Source organism: Brachyhypopomus gauderio, chromosome 20, assembly GCF_052324685.1.
Source record: "Brachyhypopomus gauderio isolate BG-103 chromosome 20, BGAUD_0.2, whole genome shotgun sequence".
In the NCBI taxonomy this organism is placed as follows: domain Eukaryota; kingdom Metazoa; phylum Chordata; class Actinopteri; order Gymnotiformes; family Hypopomidae; genus Brachyhypopomus; species Brachyhypopomus gauderio.
The window spans coordinates 8,431,436-8,444,935 of NC_135230.1; the positions used below are offsets into that span (position 1 = coordinate 8,431,436).

The following is a 13,500-nucleotide window of genomic DNA, read 5'->3' on the forward strand; positions in this document are numbered from 1 at the left end:
GTCGCCGCCCGTAAGCGCGCTAATTACTGCGTGGAGGTGTTGGGTTACCCACGGTGCCTCTTCTTGTTTGTCTCATTTAGGGTGACCTCGTTCGGATCAGAGACAAACATCGTCTTCAGGTATTTTACTGTATCCGAGGCTAAGACCAGACCTGATGCAGTGAGTCTCCTTTTATTCCCCAGATTTCATCCATTACTCACCAAACACGTTTCGGGGGGAGCTGATTCGACACATCCGTCTGAGAAAGTATCTCCATAATAGTTATTATGACTCAGAATTTGAGGTCCCAGAGGGCACGGTCTCTCACTGTGCTGCATAAGGCTATATAAAGGCTTTTTAACAGTGAAGGCCAGCCATACACACACACACACTCACACACACACACACACACACACACACACACACACACACACACACATGTATATGATATTTGAAAAGTACATACTTGTTCCATTGATGTGATCTCACCTCTCCTCCAGGTCAAAAAAACACACCTGAATATCACAGTACGGGGCCCCCTGTCGTGCGGTGAGCCAGGTCTTCCAACAAGGACAAGAGGACAAGGGGAATGAACGCTGTGAACGACGCTGTTAAGGGGCTGAGGCTGTCGTGACAGCTCGGGCAGGGGGTACCTTCACTGGAACAGTCGCATGCATGTGAATACATTTACCTTATACTTTCCATCAGATGTTAATCTTGGTTGAATTGTCCAATTTAACTGTCCAAGATGTGAAAATCAGTCAATATCAGACTCCATATTAACAGTTGCTCATTACTACACTGCTGCTTGGTCTATTGGTTACAAGGTAACTACAATGTGAACTGTAATATAAGCTCATAGATGATCCTGTCTACTGTGCAGTTGAGATGACAAAACCATGTTAATACTACTCAACTATTTTATTCCAACCAACCCACAGCCCGTTTTGTATCGATACGGAGAGTTTGAATGTTAGTTCATACATCTTCAGCATAGTCTATAAAGAAAATAAATATTAAAGTTGAAAAGCATAGAGGAATTGTATTTTTTTTCCTCAGGTATAAATTCAGAGCATGGACAAATAACCATTTGAAAAATACCTTTCCACACCTGTACAGCAGTGCAGTGTCCTTCTGTTAAGGGCTTGACTACACAGTCCCGGTGGACCCACTTGCCACAAATGGTGCATTTGGTCTTACTTACAAACACATTGCACAAGGAAATCAAGGAAATACTTGTGTAAAATATCTGTACTGTCCCTTTAACTTTTTTTTCCCCTCCAAAAAAGGCAGCTTTATCGCACCACTAATGAGTTTTGCCTTGGTGATGTTCTCTACAGGAACCACAAAGGTGTGTTCCACAGGAATGGATGTGTTGTCTTGATGTGTAGGATATGCAATAGTGACACATCCCTAGCTTGAAATATTTAGGTCCCCTTCCCTATAGAAGGATCTATCAATAAGAGAGCAATATTGATATCCTAGGCCATAGCAGCAAAACACGGTTGTACAACCTAAATGTTTAACCCATTTCAGTACTGCTGAACTCCCCAAACTCAACATTCCTGTCTTGCAGCATCACTGCATTTCAAATATTGTACCACTTGTGGTAAAGGAGTCTACACATACAGATGTTCTGTCTATTGGAAACCTTGCATTTAGAAAAGAGTGTTATTCGTCATTAGTGAAATTCATCACATTTCGGTAAAATGTTCATCAGTTAACCATTCAACCTAAAGTATATTCAGGATTTTAAGGATAACTGGTCAGACAACCTTTAATGTTGAACCAAAGAAAGGGCTGTGTGAGAACATTCTGGATTGAACAATGTTTTGATGAAAGTCCCTTCATATCAGTAAGTCAGTGAATGACCAATGTTTTACCAGTCATTGTCACATCATTGTAACAAAAAACAAGTGACGATTTGAGAACATTTACATTATTTGAAATAAATGTGTTTTCATGAAACACATTAGCTAATAAGTTAGCATATAGCAAGACAATTAATTGGTAGTGCTAGCTATTGTAGCTCTTGACCTATTCAAACTGCCTAGGATATTTAGCTTACTAAGTTAATCTTAGCAAATGTTTATCATGTCCCTAGTCTTGATTTTAACCGAATCATGTGGAGAGCTCGGTAATTTAGCTAATAGTAGCTGAAGTTTCCTGACATGAACATGCTGTGCTTTCAAGTTCGACATTTAGAATTTTCCGTGGAGGGCACAGGCATACATAACAATCAGATGTCTGGTGGCTAGAGCTTAAGTAATAATTTGGTGTTCGCTAACACCATTACTAAGTTACTAAATAATATACTTTAAAATTTAATATACAATTAAAGTTTCATGTGGAGTGTGCTACTTATTCTGTGTGTTCACACTTGTGTTAATCCCAGCTGACATTTTAATGTCTGGCTGACTTGCACTTCTAGTTTTGACATTCATTGGCATTGACTGGTAAGTCCAGGCTTTATATGTAACATAAATCAGTTGATATTGTTTGACATTGAGTGGTTAACATGGAATTCTATATATTTTTGAACAAAGTTGCCTATATATTGACAATCATATTTATAGAGTGCGGTTTAACAACATTGTGGCGTAATGTTGGATACTGTGGTAAAATGTGCCAATCACAGTCCTCACATGTAACATTCATTCTTCATCTTCTAAACCCATTTGATCTAATTCAGGCTCACGGGGGACCAGAGCCAATCCCAGCAGCATGGGGTGCGACGTGGGAACCAAATATTGCCAGGGCACCGGTCCATCACAAAGCTCACATGTAAGAGTGCCTGTTCAATTATGCAGCTCTATGATTATCACACATGGGGTATTTATTCATGGAAAGAATTCAGGCCTAAACAGTGCTTTGTGTGACTAGTTTCTTGATTTGTGTAGACCCATTCATTATCCTGCCTCTACATATTCGTATTTATTGCTCCATCTAACTATTTGCAGCCTTCAATTTGTAACCCCCACTCTGAATGAAATTGTAACTCGTTGTGGGTTGGTAATGGCTATGGATAATTACGGGCCGCAAACAGATGTAAAACAATTACACACATTCACATATTTGTAAATTGCACTGGTACAATGGCTCTTATTTGAAGACCACAACAGCTGCATAAGGTGTGGGCATGTTTTAAAGACCATAAAGATTTCCTTGCCACCAATGACGAACAACTAATGGTCCAAATTAGATTGCCAACATTCTCTTCAATCTGTACACTGAGTTGGGCTCAGTTTTAACGAGAACAGCCTTGCAAAACCAGGCAATACCTGTCCAGTTACAGGTCTTCACAACCCCCAGACTCAAGCAACCATCATGCCAGCTGTTCCAGTTGTAATAATTAAATGGATACATCCGTACATCCAATTTCCATACATGGTGGGTGAACAGGCCAACATCAAAGAAACATCTTGAGCAATGTCCAGTTTCCAACATGTAATTGGAGAAGTTGGAGCAATCACCCGCCCACATATTGCTGTAACTCTTGCGGGTGACAGTGGCCACCCCTTTAAGAGCTGGTTCCTTACCCCATCTCTTAAACCACACAGATGCTACAGGGGAGACGCTACAACAATGTGAACACTGTGGTGCGTTCCGTTCTGGAATGGTCTTACGTTCTGGAATGGTCTTACATTCTGGAATGGTCTTACCTTCTGGAATGCACCACTGGGCTTCTAAAAGGCAGATGGCATTGTCTGTATGTGTCAGGTAGGAGACTGTTATAGAAGACAGAAAAAGCCAGCAGGAATGCATGCGTTCCCCACCAGTCTCAGTTACAGTCTGCCTTTGTAAAGTGAGTTGCTTCTTTTAAACTTTTAACTCTGTTTTTTTTTTGTTTGTTTGTTTCTTCACCTCTGCAGCAACACGCTTGTGGAACGAACGCTTGACTGCTGTAGTCGTGTTGCTGCCACTCAGATTTCCGGGTGATGCCACTGATGAGCCCACAGCCTGTATCTCCTCTCCTCCACCTACCTCACAAGAATGTGGACCTTACATTTGGCAAAATTCATCTTTCTTCTCCATTCGATCTGCCATTTTCACTACTATCATACACAATAATGAACAAGACACCCCATATTTAACCATGAGGTAATTTGCATTGACTATTTATGGATATTTGTGGGAGGTAACAGGGCTGGATATGAGGATTCTGTAGCTGTGCACATTTCCAGCAAGACTGTGATTTATGAAGAGAACAGAGCATGCATACATGCTCTGTATGCATACATGCTCTATATACATACATGCTCTATATGCATACATGTGCATACTCAAGGTTTAAAAATCAGATTTTTTTTTCAATGCCAATTTCTGTCATTTGTGACAATGCACACTTTCACTGCATTTTCCACACAGCAGCAAGACATCCAATTTAAGCACTACAGAATTCATCACTGAAAGCCTGTGAAGGTTATTTTCCCTCTGATGATAATAAAAACTACGGTGGCTGAGAAGACCCATTGTGCTGCAAAAGGAAAACACTCTGAATACCCAAAGTAAATTAACATGTACAAAACATTTTGTAAACGCACTGCAAATTCGGAAACTTTATAAATCCAGTCAAAACACAACAGAAATGAGCCACAACAGAGCACAAGTGTTTATGAGATTACCTTTATCACAGACAAGCATCTGGTAAGAGCCAATGGGAATAATAGATACTCTAAGAAGAGTTGTATTATATTGTCTCATTAGGTTGAACGGGACTGTAAATCAGTAAAACTCTTTAAATGTAGCTAGCTAGGTATTTAGACATAAACTAGGTTGTGTTTAATGGGATTATTACCAGAGCTTTTAAGGTTGCACTGGGTACAACATAGCAAAAATAATCAAGCAAGAATGCAGAGCACATATAAGTCAGATTTCATTGTGTACCCTATATCTTACCCATCAAAAAAGCAAAGAAATTACGTACTTTTCACTCGGTAATTACTGCTTATAATGCTTAAAAACTCTTCCATTGTGTTGGGACTAGATTTGCAGTGTTCCTGAATTTGCATTGCATTTCCGAAATGTAGCATATGTGTTACTTTGATTCATTTGCTTTGTTTATTTGCAATGCATTTTTCTTTTGCAGCACAACGTGCAGTCTCAGCCACCGTATAAAAGAGATTAAGAATCTTAAACTTTTTGTCATGTATTATTTTACTAATTTTATGCAATGTATTTTACTTTTACGTGACTCGGTATACAATCATTTAATCCATTTACAAGCAGGGACTAAAAAATGTTAACTTGGTGTACCTTGGTTGAGGTGTACCTGTACCTTCATGTCGTAGGTTTGTGGCTTGCTGGGTGTTTTTGAAGGACTGCTGCTCCTTAAAGTCAGTACGAGTTGGAAATTGGAATGTTTTTTTCTTCCTTAATGAGATAGTCCTGAGTGAAACTTGTCAAATGAAGAGAAACATCAGTACGTATAAACACAAATCATGACTGGTATAAATAATATGCACAAATGCACAAAACGACTAGCTAACAAGCTAGCTATAGCTCACAAGCTAGCATCAGGCAGTTTAGCAAAAGTTGTTAGAGACCCCATTAATATTGCTAGCTATCATTTAACATCTTTGTTTTTCATGACTCTTTTTTATTAAATAAAAAACAATTATTATAGGTTCCTCTTATGAGGTGGTGCTCATTTCACATGTAGCCTATATATGTGCGTCCTAGTACAGTTTGTTGGTCACATCAATTTGCCACCTGATCCTCGTAGTTAGTAACAATTTGGAGTTGTGGAGTTGCAGCAGAGAAACAGCAGACACGAGTGGTGCGAACCGGGCGAGTTCCGCAGAATAACAGCTGATCTGCTGAAGCCGAGCTGAGTCAGCGATGCCTGACCTCTGTCCTTGACATGCCTGTCCACATGCAGGCCCCTGATGTGCTTGCTGGGTCTGTCCTTCCGTCCTGACATGCAGAGCTCAGCCGTAAATGCAGTGTGGCAGCTTGGCTAAGCTGCAAAAGGGAACCTGCGGCAATGAGCCTATATTAGAGCATGAATTTGATGTAGACAGTAGATCTAGGTAATATTCACATATGCAAATCATTGACAAAATATTTTAGCCCTGTAGCTAAGTGTTACAGCTAACATCTATCTGCATTATCTTTGCATTAGCCTAACAGAATGCCATATTTAGTCCTATAACTAAATACTACTTCACATAGGCTTTGCCTAGTGATTTACGTTGTTTGAACACACATTATGCAATAAACAGTGTTAATGCCTACCCAGGCAAGCAAATGCTGTTCACCGTCATTATAGTCTGATTTGTTTGTAGTAGCCCACATCTTGTATAGCTGCGTTTGTGCCCTTGTGAAGGGTGAGTGTTAGATTCTATGCATGTGGGATCTTCTCATTGTAATTCCACCATTTGGCAGGAAGAAACACTTCTGACCTCTCCACAACACCTCCACTTAGAACTGTGGAAAGAGTTCAGCTGACTTACAGAACATCAGAGCCTGTTACAGAATGACTCACATGGTGCTGTGTTCTCATTAGCTAATCATATCTGCAAATAAACATTTTTTTTCCCTTCATGAATATACATTTTGCCGGCATTTACTGCAAAGTGACTGATGGAGAGCAATAATCTGCATTCTAACTCTAAGCTGCATGTCCATCCATATTACACAAAAACCAGCAGACATCACGGCATTCAGGGTCCTGGACGCAAAGTCCAGAACGCAATGCACCAGGAGATTCATTCCGTGGGCTTTGTACCTTTAAAAAAAAAAAAAAAAAACATGCACTCTTTTATACAACACCATTAAGATAAATAAAAAAAAACTAGATTTGGATCAAATCAGTGCTGCTTGGCCACCCCTAACACTTCAGCTCATGTAGCGCAGCTTTAGCACCGTCTTGGTGATTACCTGATGGATCCTGCTGGTTATGCATTCTGCTGATTGCTTTGACTTTGTGAAGGTGATGGATTTGATGTGCACCTGAAGGCCAAGTGAAGAAATGAAAAATCACTTCCTGACAATCAACTCTGAAAGGAAGAGAATAATGACCAGGCATCATGAAAATTAAACCTTATTGGGAAGTGATGCAAAACAGCACACTGGTGTACAGGCAGCGCTTATGTGCGTGAATTGCTGGTTTCTCTCTCTCTCTCTCTCTCTCTCTCTCCTCTCTCTCTCTCTCTCTCTCTCTCTCTCTCTTTGTGTGTGATCGCCTTTTTCCCCATTGTGCACCGCACAGTAACTTCAAGACGTGAAATTTTTTTTGCCTTGAAATATTTGCAGTTATATTCAGTTTATCTCGTTTTCTCATGCTCGGTGGCTATAAGGCGTATTTGAAGACTGTAGAAGGGGGCGGCCCTGTAGGAGCTGAGTGGGAAGAGCTCACCATAAAGGACGTGGAATGAGACATGCACTGCTAAACCTAATGTGAATATATCTTCCACTTTATTTACATCTTCAGTTATAATAAAAAGCAGAATTAATAAGCTCATTTGTGTGTGCGTGTGTGTGTGTGTGTGTGTGTGTGTGTGTGTGTGTGTGTGTGTGTGAGAGAGAGAGAGAGAGAGAGAGAGAGAGAGAGAGAGACAGAAAGATGGAGATAAAGGGAGAAAAAGAACAAAATGTAAGTGGTGTTCAAGAAAATGTAAAATTGTCTCTTTGATTGCTTAAAATAACCTCAAACACAGTCACTTAGGAAGCATCATGCATGTCCTCCTGTTCTTCTAACTGTCTTGGCCTTGGGGTGTAAATCTCCACTTTGCTGATATTTCCCTTTTTATTTTTAAATTAAAATCACCAGCTCAGCTCAGCTCACCTTTGCCTGCTTAGATAAAAGCACAGAGTGTTGTGTAATTCTAGACAGGTTCATGAAGCAGCTGTAGACAGCTGTTTTGAAGCATGCACTAGCACGTGTAAAGTGCTGTAGACATTTCAGATCACACAAAAGAGAAACGTGTTTTCACTGGTGTTTACTGGTTCTGTACATTGGCGGTGTGGGTTGTTTTTTTTTTTTTCACTCCTCACAGTAATGGACCCCCAACAGGCCGTCGTGTTTCAGAACCACCAGTTAAGTGCTCTGCGTTGGGGACACGGTGCAGCTAGGCAGGGCTTGGTGTCCCAGGGACATTGGGTGGCATCTGCTGCCTGCCCCTGGGTGCTGAGCTGGAGTTGTGACTGTCTAGAGCAGTGTGGACTGAACCATTAAGCCTGTGGACCGGGGGTGAGGTGGAAGGTGGGGTTGTGACTGTCTAGAGCAGTGTGGACTGAACCATTAAGCCTGTGGACCGGGGGTGAGGTGGAAGGTGGGGTTGTGACTGTCTAGAGCAGTGTGGACTGAACCATTAATCCTGTGGACCGGGGGTGAGGTGGAAGGTGGGGTTGTGACTGTCTAGAGCAGTGTGGACTGAACCATTAAGCCTGTGGACCGGGGGTGAGGTGGAAGGTGGGGTTGTGACTGTCTACAGCAGTGTGGACTGAACCATTAAGCCTGTGGACCGGGGGTGAGGTGGAAGGTGGGGTTGGGGTGGGGCGGGAACTCCACAGTCAGAATGAGAAGGAGCATTCTTCCAATAGGCTCTGTTTGCTGCGTATGATTGATGGCGATGATCTCAGCAATTACTACATAATCATAGTACAGGGGCAGTAATACCAAATATTGTGGTCCAAGATGAGTCAGGAGAGTGTGCTTCGTCTGTTGGTGGCCCCATTTGACAGGGACTACTGGACAACCAAGGATTGCTGCTTGTGGTCATTCCTGGCTCCACCAATGCCGAGCAACATGCAAATAAAGTGGCCTCTTATTGGCTAAAGACAGGGCGCCACTAATACAAAACACAGCCAATCCTGTGTAATCAGAATGCAGTTGCATCAAGGCATGTGTGGAAGGCACGTCGAGATGACGGCGAAAGTGTGGTGGCAAGAACCGGAAGAAATCCATTATATTCATAATATGTTCACCATGTTGTCAGAATATTCACAATGTTTTCCCGTGACCAACGCTGCAGAAATGAGAAGAGATACAATCCCCCCCCCCCCCCCCCCCCCCCCCAGGAGGTGATGTCACAGCCCAGCATTCTGAGAGCCTGGCAACTGTCCGCACATTAGTGGGTGCCACCCCGCTGGTAGCATTTTCAGTGTGTCCGTCACACTGCTGCCCCAACGCAACCGTATCTACATACTGATGAGAGTATATGATAGCAAACTAGTTGTGAGTAACAAGTGTATAAAAAAGAGTGTGTGTTTGGGGTGGGAGGGGTTGTGAGCGAGGAGATGGAGAAAAAGTGTGTGTGTGCATGTGTATATATGCATGCATTAAACATTGCAGTTCGTTATGTATTTACTGCATTAACAGCAGATTGAAAAGTAACAGTTTTGGATAACAAATGAATTCTGTTGAGTCTGCGTTGTAACAGTTCCAGATTACAAATGAATTCTGTTCACGCTACATTAAGCTAAGACTTGAGTCAGCTTTGGCACTGTCTCCATATTTAAAATTTAACAACTGACTTGATAGTGTATACCATCAGGATGTAATGCTTGCTTACAAACAGGATGTATGAGTAAACAAGAACCAGCTTTTTGTGTCCCTGCTGGCTTTAGCCAGACACGGTGGCTGTGTGGGAATACAGGGAGCACACTGACATTAAGTGAAGAATACTTCTTAGCAAGCACATGGCACCATGGAGAAATGCTTACACAGCAATAACAGTTGTATGTGTTTTCTGTAAACCACGTATAAATTCCGAACTACCTTGTACACTGCCTTTAAGAACAGCAGCTTTGGATGAACATCTTTGGATCCACAAGCCAGATACCACAAGCTCCTTTGATGACTAAACAGAAGTGAACACTTTGCATGGTTCTTCGTTAAAGCTGCTCTATTCTGCGCAGGTTTAAGGCACATGAGCGCAGTTCATCGGATCCTGGTGTTTAGTCAGGACTGAAAGGAGGAATTAAAACATTTGGGTTCAAGAGGTTTTTCAAACATGCAAAAACTGTCGGACAGCACTGCCAGCCAGCTACGGCATCTCAGGGTTTGTGGTTCTCCTTTGGCGTAACACACCTTATTTGGCTAACGACTTTGATAATTAGTTTGTGCACTGAAGCAGGTGTGTTTGAGAAAGAAATCACTCAACTCCCTTCACTGGAATGGACATCGTGGGATTAGAATCTAAAACAAAGTTCAAGAGCTACTGTATGTGCAATATAATCAACACCCCTATCAGCTTCATCAGCTCCAATTCAACTGTCAGTTTCATTTCTCCTACACCCACCACCACCACCATGAGCATCTTCACCATCTTCACCACCAACTACCTTCATCATCACCTCCTCCACCAATCTCACCACGAACACCTTCCTCACCAGCTTCAACACCTACATCAACCACCATCAGCTTCTCCACCATCTTCACAATTTCCATACTAAAAGGTCCATGCTAACACTGTATGGGGAACATCCATTTTATATTCTTTGGGGCACTGTGAGGTGTTCACGAGAAGGATCTGATAGCTTCTTCTGCATACTTAAGATATGGTCAGACGTTCACAGGTACCTACAGCAATGGTGCACAATTATAATGTTTGTATGGCAACATTTTGACTAATTTGTTTCCCCATCTGACCTCTGAAAAGGTAACAATAACAGTATCGTCCACCTCAGCCTAGCTAATCCTTCTATGGAGCAAATGTGGTATCAGCAGATCTAACCCCGACACAGAAGACATATGGGTATAGCAAAAACCAGATTTTTAATTAAATACGTTTGTTTCATGGTTGGCTTAGTTTGGTCTTTTTTTTTTTTACCATTCGGGGATACATTTTTATACGTTACTTTTGCCCCCTACAACAGGCACAGAAACGTTAGTTAATAAGGTGGATTTTTCTCCAAAGGGGATTAAAGAAGACAAAACACTACTTTAATTTGCTCCTTAATTTAGCCGCTTTTCCGTTTGTGGATCACTATTACCTGTCCTGGTGGAATACATTAGAATCATATTCAATCATGCAGCAGTGAATACGGTCTCCCTTTTCACTGGCTTATATTTCATTACAGTTTATACACTACACTGCAGCACTGAACTCAGTAATGCATTTCGGTATTTTCGTGGTGTTTTAATTTGTAGTCTTGTAATATATCATACCATTGCCTTTATTATTCTGTAAATACATCAGTTGTCAGTCTGGCAAACAATGGCGAGGTTTCAGCCTGACTGTCATTGACAGGTGTAGAAAGGCCCAGTGCATATCCATGTTGGCACTGTCTGAGGGCATTAGTGATAAAGAACTGATACAAATCACACGCAGAGAACATCTGATTATCCATACCGCTATATAAACAAAGGATAAAATAAAATGGAAATTTCTAAGCTACTCCTCTCATTTTGATTTCTGGCACCCCTGGTTTGATGAGAGGATGAAACTATTCGACATATAATTTTGAACACAGGAGGATAAATTATTCAGGCTAGCTGCAATATTCATGAGGAAGGTTATTACGTATAGACATGGTACTGCAGGCAAAACAGGCATCTCTGTCTCATCTGCCATGGCCAGCCTTCAGAAAACTTTCCAAACGCTCTTTCTGTTTCTGTCTCCCTCTCTCTCCCTCTCTTTCTCTCTCTCCACTTCCTCCACTCACTCACACATTCTTTCTTCCTCCACTTGCTCACTCTGTCTCTTCCTCCACTCACTCTCTTCCTCCACTGTCTCTTCCTCTGCTCACTCACTCTCTTCCTCCACTCTCTCTCTCTCTTCCTTCACTCTCTCTCTCTCTTCCTCCAGTCACTCACTCTTCCTCCACTCTCTCTATTCCTCCACTCTCTTTCTCTTCCTCCACTCTCTCTCTTTAGCATCATTTCCATTACTCTTTCATTGTTGAGTCTGAAAATGCTCCTTTACTTCTCCACGGTTTTTTAACGAGGGTCATAACCTTCGCTCGAACAAGTGGAGAAAAAGCAGTGCTGTTTTCCCCCTCTCTCCCTCCGCATTTTGCTTTCATGAATTATTTATCTCAGTGTTTGATCTGAATTTAGACTAGTGTGCATGAGTTATATCTGACACACAAAGAAAGGCCTTTTGGAGACAGTTAATGTTCATGCGGCTGTAACAGTACACCACAGTACTAAAATTGTATTCCCACTACTCTGAGTGTTATATCCACCTGTTAGCCAAGTAGTTTATTTGGTCCCACTGCAGTTTGCAGTGGAAAAATTAGGCTTTCAAGTAATAAAGCAGTAACAGAAACAGCAGGCATTACCCCTGCCCCAAATACCAATTTACCCCTACCCACATGCTCGCCCTTTCTGTGTGTCACGGAATATACGGTCTTCGCCGTTTTATTAACTGCTGTGGCGGGCAGTTTCACAATGCACACATTGTTAATTCAGCCTCCATCATAGTGGTATGACAGGAATGACACCCCAGACTTGCATACCTCAGCTCAGGCTGGACGAGCGTGCAAATGCGCGTACGTGCGTGCATGTACGTGCACATGCGTGCACATCCCTGTACGTGCGCGCTCGTGACTCACATAAACCACAGGTTAGCATTTAGGAGAATTAAGAACTGTCAGCCCTCGCCGACGGTCAAGGGAACTCTTTAAATCCTGACACCGCGCCGATCTATCTCTGTCCAGCGGCTGAGCCGCAGTAAGATAGATGCGTTCAATAAACACGGTCTTGAGGAATCTACAGGAAATGATTAGGAGTGATAAATGACAGGCAGTGAGATTTTTTTTCTTCTTTTTCTTCTTTTCTTTACAGCTCCGAATTTCATTTGACATCCATTATGCCACGACGGCTGAGACGGGCGGCAGGAGCAGGGGCGGACGGTGCTGTATGAGTCAGACGTAATTATAGACCGCTACAGCGCCGATGCACGCAGCGGAGCAGCCCGAACCGGCAGGGGGGCGTTTGACCTTTCTCCTTCATTCGTTGGTCAAGCCAAGAAGGGGCACTTGAGTCGAGACACGAACGAGACGAATGATGTCGAGACGTTCGCGCAGCTGCAGTAACCCTTTCACATTTGCGATGGCGGCCTAGGTAGCGTGGACGAAGGAGGTCACAAATGGTAACGATGTGGAACTTACATTTTTATGAAATTCGGCAGATTCACTCTGGCTCAGAGAGACACTGGGAGACTGAGATGGGTCATCTCATCTGGTGGAAAACTGAGCAGAGTGGAGGTGATTTTGCTGCCTACCTCAACGTACAACTACTGGAAATCTCTGTCCAACATGTTCTGGAAAAAGTCTCAACAATCAGTGTTTACTTTCATATTCTTATTTCTTGTGATCACAATGAGAAGTATTTCAAAAACATATCGGACCATGATTTGGTGAAAGACTTTGAAGTTTGAACCCTAAAGGCCAAACTTTCTCTATCCACTTCACACACAACTGTATACAGTCAACATTTCCCATGTAGCTGGGAGTTCACAGTTCTTTATCACATTATGTGAGGCAATCTATATTTGTTTTCACTCTTTCAAGGTACCCTTGGACAAGCCGTTGTACATGCCTATGACCAGATGCTCATTATGTAATAGT

At 42.2% G+C, this 13,500-nt stretch overlaps 1 long non-coding RNA gene across 1 annotated transcript; it reads left to right on the forward strand.

Moving 5' to 3' along the window:
* The first annotated feature begins 494 nt into the window (after positions 1-494).
* On the forward strand, positions 495-3,922 carry LOC143484342 (uncharacterized). The gene is made up of 3 exons (XR_013122611.1): positions 495-656; positions 2,672-2,763; positions 3,852-3,922. It is a non-coding gene; the product is annotated as an uncharacterized LOC143484342 (long non-coding RNA).
* The last annotated feature ends 9,578 nt before the right edge of the window (positions 3,923-13,500 follow it).